The following is an 18,960-nucleotide window of genomic DNA, read 5'->3' as shown; positions in this document are numbered from 1 at the left end:
GGGCATGAAGGCATCAAGGCTGACTCTAGGGATTTGAAAGGCATCTGGCTCAGGTCTTTACTCTGGATCATGTTATGCCTGCTGCTCGCAGAGTGCACGTATGATCCCTTCCATTGCAGGCTGTGTCACACGTCTCTCTGCGCCCTGCATGAAACCCAGCCCAGAGCCTTACCTGTAGTAGTTGCTCAATAGTCTTGTAAATGAAAGCTGAAAATGCAGAACTCTACCTGCACATATGGTATTCACAGCCTGGCTGGGTCACCTAAAGCTTTGAGACATGGAGACACTCTTTCAAACCCTACATACAAATTTATAGCATCTTAAGAACAGCTGGGACTATCCTTATGCAGACACCAAAAGAGGAACACCTAGTGGCATGTCTCAAGCAAGGATGTATGGGATGTAGTTAGGGACATCCCCACCTTTGGGCTCCAATAGATATATTATTTCTGCATACACAACTGCTTCCTGGGCCTCTGTGTCGCTTTATTTTATACCCATTACTGCTGTCTAAACTCATGTGTTGCATACCTCTCTCTGACCAGCATAAAACACACCTCCTCTACAGAGACACACCCCCTTCCAGTACCCGCCTTTCACACCTGCCATCCTCATCATTTTTACACCCAGGCAGGGAGCCTGCACACCCAGCTACACCATTATTTCAAGGCAACCGCATACTACAAATGAATCCATGACTACTTGCATGTGTGGCTGGGCCTACCTACATGCTCACAGAGATATGAATTGGGGGTGGAGGAGATAGTGATGATGGAAGAAAATGGCTTAGTGGGAGGCGGTGGGAGCATCCAAGGTCAGGAATGCACCACTTGTTTATGATGGAAAATTTCTCCAGGGCATTTGGCAGGGGAGGGGAAATGAAGAGGGATGTCAGGATCTTGTTTCACCACTACCTCCCCCATCTGGAATCTAGGCCTCTAGCTGGACCTAGTTAACTTTACCGTCCTCCTGGCTCAGAGAGACCTTTCTTTGTGTCAAGACCAGAATGGGACAGAGAAGAACCAGGAAACTAAGACTACTCGCCATTCCTTCTCCATCAGTCTCATCTCTGTTCTTGCTACCCTCAGAGACCCATGGCTCTGCTTCACCCCCTCCCTACCATACGGGAAGCTAGAGAAAGGTTGGGAGTGAATCATTAAGCCAAGGAAAGGGGGTGGTGAGTGCTGGGGGATGAGTTAAGGCCAGAAAAGGCTGGGGGCGAGAAGGGCAGCTGGACCAGTTCTCACTGCCCTAATCCTAGGGAAACAGGCTCTTGGCCCCTTGCCATTTCACTGCTCTCACTGCTCCTCATTTCCTTCCCCTCTCCCCCAAGATTGCTATGATCCTTCCTTTCTCTCATTTGACCTGAGATCTTGACCTCCCACCAACCTCTTTCTTAACCCCTTGTTTATTTTCTTACGACACTTGCTATGTGGAGGATCATTTTATGTATTTGTTTACTTTTTGTTGTTTGTCTCTCCCCACTGGAATATAATCTCCATAAACGTACAGGACCACATCTGCTCTTTTTCTCATGATATCTCAGTTGTATCTCCAGTACTTGGCCTTTCACCTAGTAGGGGGTTAATAAATATTCTTAAATCCATCTCCTCTGAGCAGCTATCCCTCACCCTCAGAGGTGTCTGTTTGTCCAGCTGTGTCCTTTCAGAGGCTCCCCCCTCCCCACCATGCTTCCTCTCCAAAGAGGAGGCAGGGGATTCTCAACTGGGGCTCAGGAGGATCTGCTATTAAATTGGGATTAACTGTGCAGATGATGGATGGCAAGGCACTGACCTTCACTCTGTGTAAATCCCTGGCATAAGAGCGAGTCGTGCCTGCTGGCCCACCTGGAGTACTGCTACGTTGCTGACCAAAGTCTAGAATGGCGGACAATGATAATGGGAAGGAGATGCATATTTGGAAATGGGAGCGTTTGAAAATGGGAAACAGGTAGAGGGCTGGAGTCACGGGACCCAGGGAAACAGAAACTGAAACTCAGTGGCATCTGGTCATTTGGTAGATACTCAGTAACTTTGTTGACTTGAGATGGATTTGTGATAGAAAGGAGACACTGATATTAGAGGAAACTGGGTTTAAATTCCGGCTATGCTTCCCATTAAGTAAGTACATGATACTGGGCCAGCTACTTAGCTCCTCTGAAAAGGTCTCCTCAATTGAAAAGTTGGCATATTGGTTTTAAGGTTACTGTGAGGATTGAGGATACAAGGGTACTGCTCCTAGGCACATAGTAGGTGCTTCTTCTGGGATGGCCATGATTATGATGATACAAAGAGGGGCTGCTTCGGAGGAGCAGTGGGCAACAGTGAGCTAATCCAGGAGTAGGAAACCAGGATGACAAAATAGCCTCCAAGTGCTAAGCTCATCAGGAGATAGAATTTGTTTTCAGCCCTTGCCCCACCCCCCTTCCTTCCCTCTCCATCTCCGGGAAGGTTTTGTGGCTTTTTCTTTTCTCCAAAGAAGCAAAGACTTCTGCATTCCTAGTTCTTGTTCAGCCAATGTGACTGATTTTAAATACCTTCCCCTGGCCCCAAGCACACCATTCTAGTTGGAACAATTCTTGCCAGAGGCACGGTGGTAGGGTGGGGTGGGGAGTTCTTGGCAGCAAGTTAATAAATGACCATCAGAGACACCGATTCAGGCCTTACCAGGGTCAAGATCAGTCCCAGGTGGTTTTCCCTGATGCAAAAGGAAGGCAAGAATGCCTGGAGAACCAGGGCAAGGTCACATGAGAACATGGTATCCCCTGCCTTGGGACGCAGGTTGGCCCCTCCTGGCGCAGCTCAACTCAACCTAAATTCCCCTGGAGGCTGCTGAGAGTGGGGAGCTGAGAAGGGACCCAGTGTTCCTGATGTTCTGCCAGCTCTGGCCTCCCAGGACCCAGTGTTGTAGCTCCTCCCTTTGGCCTCAGTTTCCTGCTGGGTAATACCTTCATGAGAATAGGACTTTATCCATCTTGTTCACTGCTCTACATTCAGTGCTTAAAGCTGTGCTTCTCCATCAATACCAGCTTCCTGAAAAGGCTGGAAATGTAGGGCCCTTTAATCCATTAATGTCCCAGAGCTCTTCAAAAGGGAAGAGGCTTGCCTCTCTGTGTAGATAGCTCCCATATCAGCACTGGAGAAAGCGATTTAACTCAAAGCACAATATGGGTGGTGGGGGAGGGGAAAGTGCAACAAAAGCAGTACTTCCCCCTTTGTCCTGCCTTTTCAGGCACCATGTATTTACTGGATGAGTTGATCTGTAAAGCCAAGTGCTTAGATTAAAGGCTCTCTGATGTTTCTCCCTCTTTTGCAACCCCATGATTCAACATCGTCTCCCCTGGGTTCTCAAAAGTTAAACTAAGTCTCTCTCCTGCTTCTAACGCAGCTGCTGTAGGCCCTTAGTCTTTGAAGGTTGGGAGAGGCTTCTGGGGGTGGGATGAGTGCTCCCGGTTGGCAGGTCTCCAGCTCCCCACCTGGCTCTCTTGCGTGTTAGTCTGGGGCTTGACCGGCTGCCAGGGGGTGAGCCCTGAAGCGGTTTTCTGGGAAGGGTAGGTGCCTGTGTGACTCAGAACCAAGTTAGGGAAAAAACATACTCACTCAATCTCTGGCACCCTCCTGCCTGGCCTGGCTTTGACCATGAGCTCATGAAAGAGGAAGCTGGGCCAGGCAGACTGTAGCCCCGCCTTCCCTCATGTTTTCTCTCCATGGCCTCACGGATTCCCTGGAGTGTCTCAGCCTCATATCACCGTCATCCTGGCTCTGGGGTGGCCCTGACGCTACCCGTCTATGACAGTCTCCCTTCCCAGACGATTGGTCAGTTTTTTCCCCCAGGAAATCCCACCCAGCATGGAAGGGGATTGCTCACAAGGGGAGGCTGGGTCTTTACCAGCCTCACACCAGAGGCTGGGCCTCTGGGTCTTTACCATGAAACTTGACTGTTTGGGTGTGCTCCTATAACTGCTGTATCCCTGAAACAGACAGAGCAGTGCTCCCCCTGGGAGCCTAAACTAAGGGGTTGCTTGGGAGCTAGGGGTCCCCAGTTCAGAAAAGAAACGGGGGGTTCCAAAGTACAGGGAGGCTGAACCACCCTCAGGCCCGCTTTATACTAACTGAGACTTACCTAATACTTTTGGCATGCAGAGTAGTCCATGACCCTAAAGGCATATTTTATTTTAGTGGAAATTATGACAAGGATGAGCCACGAAGAACCTTCTTAACTCCTCTCCCCACAGTCCATCTTCTTTTGTCTTCCCACAGCTTTCTTGTTAAAAGATGAACTTGGCCAAGTCCGTGCCTGCCTAGCGACTTCTGTGCCCTCAAGCTCTCTAGTGGGGCCGCTCTGGCTTCTCAACCTGAATCCAGGCAACTGAGTCCAGGCCTTCTCTCTCAACTCCCCCAGTGCTGTCCTGGTGCCCTGAGATACAGCACTACGTCAGATTTTTGTGCCTTTTCTCACATGTGCCAAACTCATACCCACTGGACACTTCACACATATGGTTTCTTCTCTTTCCTCTCCATTTTCCTGAGAAGAGCCTGCCCTGACTCCCACATGCAGTTTTAGTTCACCTACTTTGTACATGAACCTCTTGAGGCATCAAACACAGTGATAGTCATTTGTCCATTGATTTTTTATTTTTAATGTATTTATTTGAGAGAGAGAGAAAGAGAGAGCACTATTGGGAGAGGCAGAGGGGGCATCTCAAGCAGACTCCCTGCTGAACATGGAGGCTGCTGTGGGGATCGATCTCACAACCCTGAGAGTCAGACACTTAACTGACTAGCCACCCAGGTGCCCCTGTGTCTATTGATCTGATTGTTTGGACATGCTAGTACCCTTTCTGGTCACCACTGATGAGGGAGCAGGAGGCTGGCTGAGGACAAAGCAAAAGCTGGTGCCTTGCACCCCCCCCCCCCCACCCGCTCCCCTCCATATGTGTAGCATTCCTCAGGCACCCCTGACTGCCATAAAACGATAAATAGTTAACTTGCTGAGATCACAATCCTGCAAGACAGGAGTCTCCCTTGGTTTGCAAATGTCCTTGAGATTACAACAAAGACGTTACCTTATCAATAGCCCAATTTCCAAAGACACAGAACTCAGTTCCTCAAGCCCTAATGTTCACCCTCCCCTCCATAAAAAACCGAAGGAGGAGGAGGTAGAAGGAAAAGTAAATAAAGTTAAATTTCTTCTAAACCTAAATCTCATTAACAAGGATGCTTGATAGCAGGATTGTAACATTCCACCAGACTTCCAATTGTCTTTACTTGATAGCAACTAAGCCTTCAATATCCTGATAGTATTCTTTGCCCCAATAGCCCTTCTGAACACCCCTTTGTCCTCACCTACCCAACTCCTGTGTATATAACCAGCCACTCCTCACAACCTGGGGCAGCAGCTCTTCCTGCCCGGGGGTCCTGTCCCCGTGCTTTAATAAACCACCATTTTGCACCAACGACATCTTAAGAATTCTTTCTTTAGTCGTCGGCTCCGAACCTCCTCACCCCACCAAACCTGACTTACTTTCTGGGACTTCATCACCACCACCAGACATTGTGATGAAGCCATTCTGATGCCAGGAACCTTTTAACAAGGCAAAACAAAAACAAAAACAAAAACAAAAACTTATTAAATTGTCAGCATTTAAAGAAAATCAGAAAGAGATGTATGAAGCAAATATTCTCAACCCATTCCTGTAGGTTGTGTTCATCCTGTTTCTGACTCCTACTCCTTCACATGGAATTTGCTGGTGCACCAAGCAAATTGGTGCTTGGTGCACCAGCAAGTTCCATACTGTGTTTTTGTTGAAAGCCGGGCATACTGACGTACAGCTTACAGATAGTGCAATGCATCCTCTTTAGGGATATAGTTTGATGAGTTTTGACAAACTCGTACATTGTGCAAATGTCACTATAGTCATGATACAGAGTATTTCCAATGCCCCAGAAAATTCCTCGTGCTCCTTTGTAGTCCATACCTGCTCTCTACTCCCAGCCCCCAGCAACCACTGCTCTGATTTCCATCTCTGTAGTTTTTGCCTATTCTAAAATGTCATATAAATGCCATATAAGTAAAACTATACTAGGCACTCATATAAATGCCATATAAGTAAAACTATACTAGGCACTCTTTTGTGTCTGGATTCTTTTGCTCAGTGTAACATTCTCTGTGATTCACCCACGTTCTTGTGTGAATCAGTAGATCTTTCCTTTTGATTTCTGAATAGTATTCCATTGTATAAACATACTACATTTGTCTGCTCTTTTGCTGTTGGTGGACATTTGTGGTTTTTTTCCTTCTTTTTTGGCTATGATGAATAAAGCTACTGTGAATGTTTTATATAACTTTTTGTGGACATGTATTCCTATTTTTCTTGAGTAAATGTCTAGGAGTAGTATAATTAGGTGTAGATTTAACTTTATAAGAAATTAAAAAAAGAAATTGCCATGTTGTTTCCAGAGCCATTTACCATTTTATTCCTTGACAGAACAGTTCAAGGAAGCTGCCTCAAAACATCTCTGTTGCTGGGGTGGCTGGCTGGCTGAGCTGGTTGAGTATGGAGCTTTTGATCTCAGGGTGGTGAGTTCAAGCCCTAATTTGGGCTAAGTATAGCTTACTTAAAAAACAAAACAAAACAAACAAAAAAGTCCCTGTCTACCAAATCTGCCAAGTGAAAAATGCTTTCTTCATCACAGAACAGGTTCTCAGGTTACCTCAGGCGACAGGGTTGGGCCAGAATGCAACTGTCTGCGTGGTTAGCCACCCATTGCCTAGAACAATGGCATGTCCTCAGGATGTCTCAGCAGTTTCCCTTGGAACTATAGCAGCTCCAGGAACATACCCCACCTGCCCCCGAGACCACCCTGTGGCTCAGTATCTCTGTCAGCCTCACTCCCTACTCAGCTTCTGCTGCTTGGCTCTGTACAGGTCCCATGCATCACGTACAGTAACACGAGCCCACACTGCCTTATAGGCGCTGTTCTTTCCAATGGCTATACAGAAATCCATTCATTAAGGCTTCACAAATCCCTACTATCATCATCACCATTATTATTATTTTTAAGATTTATTTATTTATTTTTGGGGGGCTAGGGGCAGAGGAAGAGAGAGAATTCCCAGCAGACTCCCTGCTGAGTGACGCAGGGTTCAGTCTCACAGCCCTGAACAGTCAGACATGTAACTGACTGAGCCACCCAGGCACCCCCTACTATTATTATTTATACCTTCGCTTTACAAATGAGGAAGATGAGAGGTTCAGTGAGGCAGCTCACTTTCTCAAGGCTGTATAACTATAAAGTAGTAAGAGTTAGATTGGAATTCTGGTCAACCTCATTCAGAAGCCCAGTAGCACGGCATATTGGCCAAAGAGTGGAGCTAGTTCAGCTGGGTTCATTTCCATGTTCAAATTCATCTAGTGTTCACGGTAAGCCTCTGAAAGGAGGGCCATAATAACATCTGTTTTACAAGTGAAGGGATGGCACAGAGATGTTACATAGCAGGACAGGGGCACAGTTGGGATGGCCATCCAGGAAGTTTGGCTCCTAGAGAGAGCAACCAATTTCTGTGTTTTCCTGTCTCTCAACAATCCTCATTATTAATGTTATTATTTGGCTTTCTGCCCTGGCTCTTGGTGTCTTTGGGGTTTTACACTGCTCTGACATTTGCATCCTTGCTTGTGGCTCACTTTCAAACTCTGAATAGGTTGTGCACTCAGCCTCCAAGATAGAATAACCTTGGTGGGTGGCCCTGTTGGCCATATCACCGGCCTCTTAGCTGCCCTGGAGAACTGCCTCTAGCTCAGGCAAAGATTCTAATCCAGCAGGTGAAGTCAGGAAGGTAAGTTATCTGCAGGGTGACCCAGGCCTAAGAAATCTCCTCCAGCAACTTATCTCAAGAGGATAAGGACTTGAGATCATCTCAAAGGATTGTTTCCTTAGACAATTTTTGAACTCTTTTGGATGAGAGACCATCATTGAAGCCACTGTCAGAGCTTAGTAGTGTACCTGACACATATTAGGTACTCAAAAGACTTTGACTGAATGGTGAATGAGTGAATGAATGAATGAAGAGACCCACCTAGATTCTCTTAGTTTAGCTCTGTGCTGTTCCATAGGTAGCATGTGATTCTTTAAATTTTAATTAAAGAAAAATCTAAAATTCAGTTTTTCATTTGCATCACCACATTTCAAGTACATAGTAACCACATGTGGCTAGTGGTTATCATATTGGCAAGAGTAGATATAGCACATTTCCATCATCGTAGAAAGTTCTTGGACAATACTGGGTTAGATAATGAGGTGAGAGAAGGAAAGATAGTGCATAGGGAAATATTTATCACAGCTGATGGCTTTACCTTGCTTTCAACACTTTAAAAACAGCATAGATTAGTCCTTTCTTGTTAGATTATGTTGCATACTTCCCATTCAGAGGTCTAGGAGTCACTTCAGAAATCTGTTATTGAGAAATGTATCTCTGATCAAATCCATGACCCAAACTTCTGAGAAAAAGAAGACAGGAGATGGAAGGAGGAACTAAAATTACAACGTTCTTTCTGTCATAGGCCACAGGAAATTAATGCATCCAGGGCGCTCTGTGCCCATTACTTTATATTATCCTCCTAGCAGCCTTGTAGGACACTGAAGGGAGTGAAGGTAAGTGGCTGAAAGTTATGTGCTTGTGAAATGGTAAAAGTTAGTCCCCACGCTCAAAACATCAGTAGGTTGATTGATGTTAGTTGACTAACATCAGGTTAGTTAGGTTGACTAACATCAGTCATTAGGTTGATTGAGTGTTAGTTAGGATTAGATTCAACTGATAGCTGTGGAAGGCAGAAAAATGGATAAAATATGACTCAAGAAGCTTATAACTCAGTGAAGGGAAAACAAGAGAAACACAAAATAACTATATAACCATACATATACACATGTATTTATGTATTTTATATGTATACACCAACATGCATATATTATATACATTATATATGTGTAGACATGTATATGCACACACACAATAGCATAATAACTAACATTTGTTTGGTATATTAGAGATTATAGGCACTTTTCCTCAGCAAATCACTGTGATGAATGTCAAATGAATGGAATGTTGATACAGAAAGCAAGTGTTCTAGGAATTCAGAGCAGGGTGAGATCACTGCACGATGGAGTGAGAAAGGAAAGTTTTGGTTGAGGCACAGACCTAGCAAGAACGCTGGGCAGTCCCACAAACCCGAATACAACTTCTGGCTTCCATACTACAAACTTGTCAGATTCTCCATTGCTTCTAGTTTTTAATGAGATGATCATAAATTCTCTTTACTTTCCAGAGGATAAAATGTTGACTGAGTGCTTAGTGGTTTGTGTTTTCTCTCTGATCCCCCATCTAAATGATCAACATATTAAGAACAACAAACCTCCCACACATTTCCTGTGATTCTAGATATTCAGAATAACTTCAACACTCTAGTTATAAAACGATTTGAGTTGCCTTTACTTAATAACCCTGTGATGAGCCTCCTGTGGTATAGCTCTAACACCTACTCACCACTCAGGGTTATGTAATGTCAGTTCTGCCCATAATTCTTGCAGTGCAGAATGAATAAAACTCCAGCCCAGCATTCTGACTGGCTTGTCTCAATTCTCCTTACATAATCATGGTTACCTCCCTGTTGATAGTGATTTAGAAATGTCTTTCTAAAGTTCTGTGCACATTGGCTCAGCTTCCTTTAATTTTTTCTAAAGCTTCTTTCTTCCTTTGCATTTCTTTGGTTTTGAGCCACAGAGACTCATTATGGCTAGCTTAGACTGAAAAGTTGAGTATTGGGAGGGTATCGGATAGCTCACAGAATCAAGGGAAAGGTTTAGGGAACCAACAATGAATGCAGCTCCGGAGGATTCAGTCTTGCCCTTGCCATCTGCTGGATGAATGAGTGACAATCAGATTTTTCCTTCTCTCCAACTCATGTTCATCATCCCAAGCCCTAGCAGAGAGAGCCTGGTTAGCCTAGTTTAGGTAGGAGCTAGACAGAGAAAGGACACTTTATCTGACAGTCATTACAACTGACCGCAAAGAGGTAACTCCCCAATCAATCTAGTGATTGTTGTGAGAGGAAGAGAAAGTGTGTGCTAGATGATCATACCCCAGAACAAATCCACCACACCCCATTTTCTCTTTCTAACCTCCATTTCCCACCTTTTCTAATTATCTGTAATAGGAGTGACCAATATATCTTCCAAGGTTATAGAAAAGGTATTTTTTTTTATTAAAGATTTTATTTATTTATTTGACAGAGAGAGATCACAAGTAGGCAGAGAGGCAGGCAGAGAGAGAGAGAGGAGGAAGCAGGCTCCCTGCTGAGCAGAGAGCCCGATGCGGGACTCGATCCCAGGACCCTGAGATCATGACCTGAGCCGAAGGCAGCGGCTTAACCCACTGAGCCACCCAGGCGCCTAGAAAAGGTATTTTTAAAAAATCCATTGGTATTGGAATTTTTCCTAAAAGGTGTTAATGGTTAGAGAAATTTGGCTTTGCTGCTCAGCAGTTGGTTGAGGATTAAAGAAAATAATACATGTGGAGGCTCCTGGGTGGCTCAGGTGGTTAAGCTCAGGTCATGATCCCAAGGTCCTGGGATGGAGCCCTGTGTTGGGCTCCTCGCCTAGCAAGAGCCTCCTTCCCTCTCCCCCTCTCCCTCTGCCAGCTGCTCCCCCGGCTTGTACTCTCTCTCTCTATGTCAAATAAATAAATAAAATCTTAAAAAAAAAGAAGGTAATGTATGCAAAATACCTATCACAGTGCCTATCATGTAGCAAGTTCCACTAAATATCATTGCCATCCCAGTCCTTCCCCAGTGGTTTGCAGAAGCCAGCTCATACCAGCTCACAAGAGCCAATCATTTGATTTTCGGGATTTTTGTGAGCCAATTGACATAACATTGGTAGCTTGAAGTTGACCTTGATGGGAATATTTACGTCATGGAAATTGGAAATATTGCAAATGAGGGTCTGTCCCCAAGGTAGCTATTAATCATTTACCCATACACCATCGCCTCCACTTCTTTCTTCACAAAATGTGAGTAGAACCATGAAGAATTAGTTAGGATTAGATTCAGCTGTGAGTAAAAACACTAACAACAGTGGTTTACTACATGTAAGTTCATTCTCTAGATTTGGGAAGGTAGTCTGGGCTTGGCTAGGAGCTCTACTTTGTTGCTTCTCTATCCTTAAAACATGGCTTTTACTTCATGATCTAAGATGGCAGCTGTAGGGGCCAAAGGCTGGCCTCCCCAAGATAGGCCAGTCTGGCATGAACATTATTTTGAATAAAAAGCAATCAAAAGGTAGCAGCTGATTAGGAGAAGCTCTTCACCTTTCCCTCATGGCCTGATTGTACCAGAGAGCTCTTTTGTACCAAAGAGAGCTATTTACAGAGATTCCACTTTAACTAGGAAACTTATCTGCAAAATAGGGAGACCTTTCTTTTCTTTTCTTTTCTTTTTCTTTTTCTTTTTTTAGACCTTTGTTTTCTAAATATCTCCTTACACCTTACCACTAATGGTCTTTCACTCCTTTTCACTCCTTTGTATCCTCTCCCAAGCTCATGTAAGTGTCATGTTGCCTCATTGTCTTTGGAATTTCATACGCTACCAAATTTGTTTTCTTCTGTTAATCTTTCTCATGTCAATTTGATTCTTAGTCCAGCTAGAAGGACCTTGCAGGACAGAGGAAATTCTTCCTCCCCAACACTGCTCAAGCTCCACATTACAGCCAGTAGGGAAGAGAAAGGCAAAGAAACACTCTCCTTTCTGTTAAGATCTTTGACAGAAGTAATGCACAACATTTCTGCTTATATGAAATAGTCTGAGGTGAATGAAGTCACTTAACCATATCTAGCTGCAAGGGAGGCCTGCACATGTTTATTTACTCCAGGCAGCTATGTGCCCAGCTGGAAACTGGGGCAAAGGATCGAGAAGCTATGGGAAGGCAGTTGGCCATCCCTCCTATTACCAGCTAGAACCCTGGGCTTGACCTTTACTGACCACTAGCTTATACTCACCAATCTTTGTCCCACATTTTTCCTTGAGCTCTTCTTTCTAGCTTATCTCTCTTTCTTTTTATAAAAGATTTATTTATTTTGAGAGAGAGAGAAAGCAGAGGGAGGGTCAGAGGGAGAGGGAGAGAGGAAAAACCCAATGAAACAAGAAGCCTGATGTGGGGCTCGATCTCATGAGCCAGAGATCATGACCCAAGCTGAAACTGTGAGTGTGATGCTCAACCAACTGCACCACCGAAGTGCCCCTCCAGCTTATCTCGTAACTCAGGCAAATGGAAAGCAAAACCAGCCCTCAAGCAGGAGGAATTGCCCTAACAGGACCTCTCGCTGGCTCAGACCTCCCAGACCAGTTTAAGCTTAGCCCCCAACTCACTTCTGCACAGATGGATGATAGAATGACCTACAATTACCTTTTCCTAATTATAATACTAAAACCTCCACCCAAGGAGGAGCCTCAGTCTCATTTACATAACATACAATGTGTGTACAGACATGTTTCCTTAAGACTCATGCACGGCCTTAGGCCTGCCTCTACATTTGATGACAAAGGCTTCTTTATCTAAATATTCATCCTAACCCTAAATAAAAGGAACTCATCGCCCTTGCTCAGGAAGTCAGATCTTTGGAAGGTATTCCCCATGATCTCCTTATTTGCTGCAAATAAAATTTTCTTTGTGGGAAAACCCAGAACAGCTTCTGATTTACCAGGGAGCGAACTCAACGTTGATTCTGGTTATACTCTTGCTAGTTGGTGGGACTTAGGAAAGTAAAGATGAGAGGGGAAAGTCCTGTGACAGGAATGTGTGTGGTTTGTGGAACTCTGAAGGGGCTGGCTGGAATAGAAAATTAGAAATACTGAAAATGAGATTAAATAAACAAGATGGAAGCCAGATCTCAGTGAGGGTCCAGGAAAGCAGACAAAAGGATTTTTATCTGGTACCATTAGAAACAGGAGGCATTGAACTTTTGAGTAGGGGTGCTGTACAATCAGAGGCATTTAAAAAATTTTAATCTGGCACTGACATGCTAGACATGTTGAGGAAGGGTGGAATAACAGGAAACATCAGGCTGGGTGGAGGGGAGACTGATTTCACAATCCAGCTGTGAGGTAGGAGTACATCTGAGAGGCATTTGCTAGAAAATATGTTCAAATTGATGTCTGGCCTGATAGGGAGTTTCAGACTGGGGTGGCCAGCACACAGCATTTACAGGGTAAATAGAGCAAATCTACCTTGGTAGGTGTTTTTGATTGGGTCACTTAGAAGCAGAACCTGGCATGGGACTTTTGTTCAAGGGATTGATTGAGGGAGGAGGAGGAGAGTGAGGGAAATGGGATGGCAAAGGGGAAGAAGCTGAGCACATGTGTGGGCTGAGCCCACAGGGAGGCTCTTGGCACAGACGGCACAAGAGTGGGCTCCAGCTGGAGGCAAGGGGGCTGGTGTTTTGAGGCCCTACATCAGGCAGTCATTGACACAGGTCTGCCCAAAGTACACGTAAGGGGGGAAGGTTTGGGTCCCATTTGGTCCAGAGAAATTCAACAGAAAAGGGAACAGCCATGTGTGGTTTTTAGACCACATGCTTGTGAGTGATGAGTGGACTGGCTGCTAAAAAGGACCTGAGAGGGGCCCAGACAGCATCCATTTCAGTGTGTCAATTTTGGGGTGTTGGATTTGAGGTGGCAAAGAAATAAGGTATTGCTATATGACTAGTGGGAAATGGGAGCTACAAAATAGGAGTTCATGTAGAAGGATAGGGCTAGCTAAGCAGAGACTGGAGTGAGGGACTTCAGCAGACAGATGATAGTTCCAGTAAGAAAGAATGAGCTCTTCGAGTGCCCTGGATAGAGAGAGGGGAGTAAGACTTTGGAAAGTAAGTTGGTTATACCCTAGAAGGAAGGTAGGTGGGAGAAGAGGAATCCATGAATATAACAAGGCAGAGATCAGTAGAAAGGTATTTTAGTGTGGTAGTTGAACTTACATTGTCCCTGGAAGTCAATGGAAGAAGACGTTGAAGAAGGATGAGTATGGAAAAAAAGTAGAGGTGTTTTGTTTTTATTTTTTGTTAGTTCAGATGTTGTTGGTGGCCTTTGAGGGAACAACTTGACAGCAGAGCTGGCTTTGAAACCACATGGTGGGAGCTAGTAATGCTTTCCGTGTTTAATGCCATTCCATTCTGATTCTTAACTCTTTTAGGGCACTTCCTACTTCAGTTGATATGTGCTCATTCTTGCTCGCCCTAAGATTACTCTATGTTCTGGTTACCTAATGTTGCCTACCAGATTACCCCAGGACTTAGGAGCACGAGACACCATTTGTTATATTCACGGGTTCTGAGGGTTGGGAATTTGGATAGAGCCCAGTAGGGATGGCTGGTCTTTGTTCCATGATGTCTGAGGCTGCAGCAGAAAGCCTCAAAACTGGGGCCCCAAATCATCTTCAGGATTCTTCCCCCTCATACCTGACAGTGGATGCTGGCTGTTGGCTGGGGGCTCCAGTTTCTCTCCTGGGGGCCTAGATTGGGTTTTTCCTGCAGAGTGGCTAGGGTTACTGGAAGAAAGAAGCAGGTGTGAGCTGTATTCCTTTTATGACCTCACCTTTCTTATGATCTACATTGTTTTCCCTGTACCCCATTGGTTGGTGCGGTCATAGCCCCACCCAGATTCAAGGGGTCAGAACAGGACCCTACCCTGGAGACTATAAAATGACCAAAGAGCAGGGAAGGGAGGGGCACTCATCTTTGGAAAATGCAGTCAGTCCTATTCTGCAAAGCCTTCCATTTACTTCTTATGACCAGCCCCTTTATTCAACAACCATCAATAACAACAGCAATGGAAGGAACGACCTGAGGCTTAGAACAGACTGGTAAGTGTGCTAGCCCATATGACCTAGCAGGAGCTCTGTGGTTAACACGGACCCAGGGTTGCTGGGTTGATGTTGCTTCTACTAAGAACTGGATGCCTCTGAAGAGCAAATAAAACCTGTGGAGACTGGGACTGTTTCTTCAGTGTCCCTGCTTCCTCCATACTCACAACAGCACAGGTCCAACACCAAGGCTACGAACAGAGATCCCTTAGCCACTGACCGACTGACTGGTCCTGCATTTGATACACCCATTTAATATGATGATTTTTAAAAAAGATTTTATTTATTTATTTGACAGGCAGAGATCACAAGTAGGCAGAGAGGCAGGCAGGAGAGAGAGGGGAAAGCAGGCTCCCTGCTGAGCAGAGAGCCCAATGCGGGGCTCAATCCCAGGGCCCTAAGACCGTGACCCAAGCTGAAGGCAGAGGCTTTAACCCCCTGAGTCACCCAGGCACCCCTTAATATGATGATTTAATGTAATTTTGTATCTCTTTCCTCAGGAGAGTAGTCATGGGCCAGGGATTCTAAGGCTGCATTCAACTCATGGGCTGGAAGGCCAGGATGAAGCTGCTTTTTGTCTCTCTGCGCTAGCAGGGAGTAAGGCAGCACTCTTGTTAGGAGTGTGAGGGAGTGGGAGACGCCCAGGAGCTTTCAGGTGGAGCAATTAGAGGGTGATGTGAGGTAACTACGGAGGAAGAACAGGACGGCTGGAAGGGAAGCAGCTGAAGCAATTCCTGTGCGTCCAGCTCAGAGAGAGGAGGGGAGCCAATTTCCACCCCCTCCTCAACTCACATCCCAGCCCTAAACATGTTTCACAGCCTAGAGGCGGGGGGAACTCTGGCGATGGACACAGTCGGGGTGGCAAGGGTGTTTATCATGAACAGGAGTGGGTGGGAACAGATCTTAAAACTTATATCAGATCTCAATTTTCCATCCCCTGCCTATCCTATGCCCTACACCCCTTTCCACCCAAGCCAATCTTTGACGTTATCTCTTTAGAAATGTCCTTGGGCTAGCAGTTTCTTTCTCAGAGATAGCAGATCAGGAAGGTCCTTCGGAAACCACCGTTTCCACTTCCGCTGTACGGGCAGAAAGCATGGGGCAGCCCAACCTGGGAAGTAACAGAGGACCAAAGCCGGCTCTGTGTTGTAGGACTACTGTCCTCATCAGGTCCTCGCTGTCCAGCACCAGCCCTGGAGGGCCTGCTCAGGGGGTCTTTTTGCCTCTGCTTTCTCCCCATCCTGCTTGCCTCTGCTAAAAGCTGTATTCTCTCTGCTCAAGCCCCCTGAACGTAACTCCCTGTAACTTCTCATCTTACCCCCACTCTTTGGCCTCATCTTCATGGCCCTTGGTGGACTTGGCTTCAACTGCCTCATTTGTGAGTCACCCTGGCTGCTTTGTTCAGTCCCACCAATGTGCTTATTGCTCTCTCCCACGTAGGAATTACTCACCGCTTACGTTCCCAATCCTTCTGGAATATGCTCCCTCCTCCCAAGACATTCATTCTCTCTGATCATTTATTATTTTGTTTAAGCTAACAACGCTGTTCCCTTGCCCCTGATAACTAAAACAATACATGTTTGTTGGTGAAAATCTGTAAAATGAAAAATGTATACAGAAGAAAATGGAAAGAACCCACGATTCTGCAACCTGATTTTAACTAACACTACCATTTTGGTGGGCTTCCTTCTAGTATTCTCCTCACCAGAACTCCTTCCTGCCTCAGGCCTCCATGCATGCTTGTTATTCCTTCTACTTAGAAGTCACTCTCCCTCTCCATCCCTCTTCCCTCTTCATTCTGTGAGTAAATCAACCCATGTGTGTAATCATAAAGGTCATTCTTTCAGGAAAACCTTTCGTCTACCCCCAAGTTATGTCTCTCTATTATACACTCAGAGTACCCAGTACTTTTCCTTGTAGCACTTACCACAACTAGAAATAAACCATCATTTTTGTCCTCATGTGTTTAATGTCTGTCTAAGCTGCTTGACTTGACGTAAGGTCCATGACTTGCTTGCTTGTTTACTCTGTGGACCTAGCATCTACCACAGCGCCCCGTATACAGAAAACACACAACACATCGCACCAAGACACCTTCCTAGAATAACCATACACCTGTCCTCTCAGCACTTTAATATAATCGATTTAACAAATATAATAAATCAGTCACCATACGAGACCTGATTCTGGGAAAAGGTTACCTGGTTCTTGCCCCAAGGAGTCCTCAGTCTTTTGAGGGAGACAGACAAGTAAGGTGGAGGATTCTAAGATGTCCTTGATGGTCAGTTATAAGTATATGTGGTCAATAGTATTAAGTAAAGCATGGGGAAGAGTCCCCAAACTAACCTTGATGGAGATGATGCAATGGCTTTAATTTGTCCTTGTTAGCACATTTACTTCACAGAATCGTGGGTTTCCAGCTCTTTCTGTAATGTAAGGAAACTAAAGCAGTGAAGGGCAATAAAGTGACTTGGTCAAAGCCACCGAGTAATTTATTGGTGGCAGGTCTGAGATTAGAGCCTCAGTCTTGAGACTCCCAGTCCAAGACTTAGTATAGTATCTTAACTATATCTTAAGGGACTTTGGAATCTGCCTCCTTCCTCTTTACATTCTCCAAGTCCTGCTGATTTTACCTTGTAAAGGTTTGTCCAGTCTGTCTGCTTTTCCTCCACTCCCTTTCACCATGCTTCCTGCCTCCATTGTCTCTAGCCTGGGTCCCACACTCATCTCTGACCTTGTGTCTCTGCTTTTAGTCTTGTCCTGCTCAGATTCCTTCCCCATTTCACAGCCAGGGTGAGCCTCCACAGGCCTAACTGTGAGCATGTATATCCCCAGCTTAAAGCCTTGAGGGGTATAGCTGGTTAAGCATCAGGCTCTTGGTTTCGGCTCAGGTCCTGATCTCATGGGTTAGGAGACTGAACCCCTCATCGGGCTCGGCCAGTGTGGAGTCTGCTTTGGATTCTCTCTCCCTCTGTCCCTCCTGCTCATGCTCTTGCTCTCTCGTATAACTAAATAAATCTTTTTCAAAAAATATTTTATTTGACAGAGAGAGATCACAAATAGAGAGACAGGCAGAGAGGGGGAAGCAGGCTCCCCACTGAGCAGAGAGCCCTATGTGGGGCTCGATCCCAGGACCCTGAGATCATGACCTGAGCCAAAGGCAGAGGCTTTACCCACTGAGCCACCCAGGAGCCCCTTAAACTAAATAAATCTTAAAAAAAAAAAGCCTCATTGAGTTTTTAGTTCAAAATTCCCAATATGGCATATTATTTTATAACAAAATACTGCAGACTGGGTGGCTTAAACAACAGAAATTTCTCACAGTTCTGAGGGTTGGAAGTCCAACATCAAGGTGTCAGCAAGGAGGTTTAATTCTGAGGCCTCTTCTTTTTTTCCCACATCAGGAAGGCAGCGTGCCAAGGTTGTAATAAGGTTTCGGAAAGGCACATGTCACACAATGGCATGAACACCCAACCGTCATTCTTGCGAACCACAAAAGGATCAGAGACCTCTTCTTTTGACTTGTAGGTGGCCACTGTCCCCCTTGGGACATATGAAAATATGGCCTTTTCTCTGTGTGTACATGAGAAGACAGAGATCCCTTGTATCTTCTCCTCCTTTTATAAGGATACAAACCCCATCAAATTAGGGGCCCATTCTTCAGACCTCATCCCTATCCCCAAATATAGTCACATTGAAGTTTCGGGCTTCAAGAGATGAATCTCGGGGGCACACAATCTCATTCACAGCACATGGTCTACCAAGCCCTTCTCAACCCAGCCTGCTTTACCAGCTTTGTCTAAGCCCCTACCCTCTCTGCCTCCATGCTTCTGTATCTCTAGTCTCTCTTGGTTCCTTTAACTTGTTCCATTCTCTGCAGCTCTGAGCCCTCCATCACCTTCCTTTCTTTCTCTGCCTGTCCTACTCCCATTTTTAGCTTTTGTAAGGAAAAATCTATCTAGCCTTGGAGCAAATAGATATGGTTTTGCCTGCTTTGGCTCTGAGTCCCCCAAGATATCACAGTCCCTGTCTTGGATCTCTTTGAGAGCTGCTT

At 45.3% G+C, this 18,960-nt stretch overlaps 1 non-coding gene across 1 annotated transcript; it reads right to left on the bottom strand.

The window, feature by feature from the left end:
* Positions 1-18,304: 18,304 nt before the first annotated feature.
* LOC116589630 lies at positions 18,305-18,408 on the bottom strand. The gene has a single exon (XR_004285389.1). It is a non-coding gene; the product is annotated as a small nucleolar RNA U13 (small nucleolar RNA).
* Between the last annotated feature and the right edge of the window lie 552 nt (positions 18,409-18,960).

The sequence above is a fragment of the Mustela erminea genome, chromosome 4, assembly GCF_009829155.1.
Source record: "Mustela erminea isolate mMusErm1 chromosome 4, mMusErm1.Pri, whole genome shotgun sequence".
NCBI classification, from domain to species: domain Eukaryota; kingdom Metazoa; phylum Chordata; class Mammalia; order Carnivora; family Mustelidae; genus Mustela; species Mustela erminea.
This window is presented reverse-complemented; position numbering and strand designations above follow the sequence as displayed.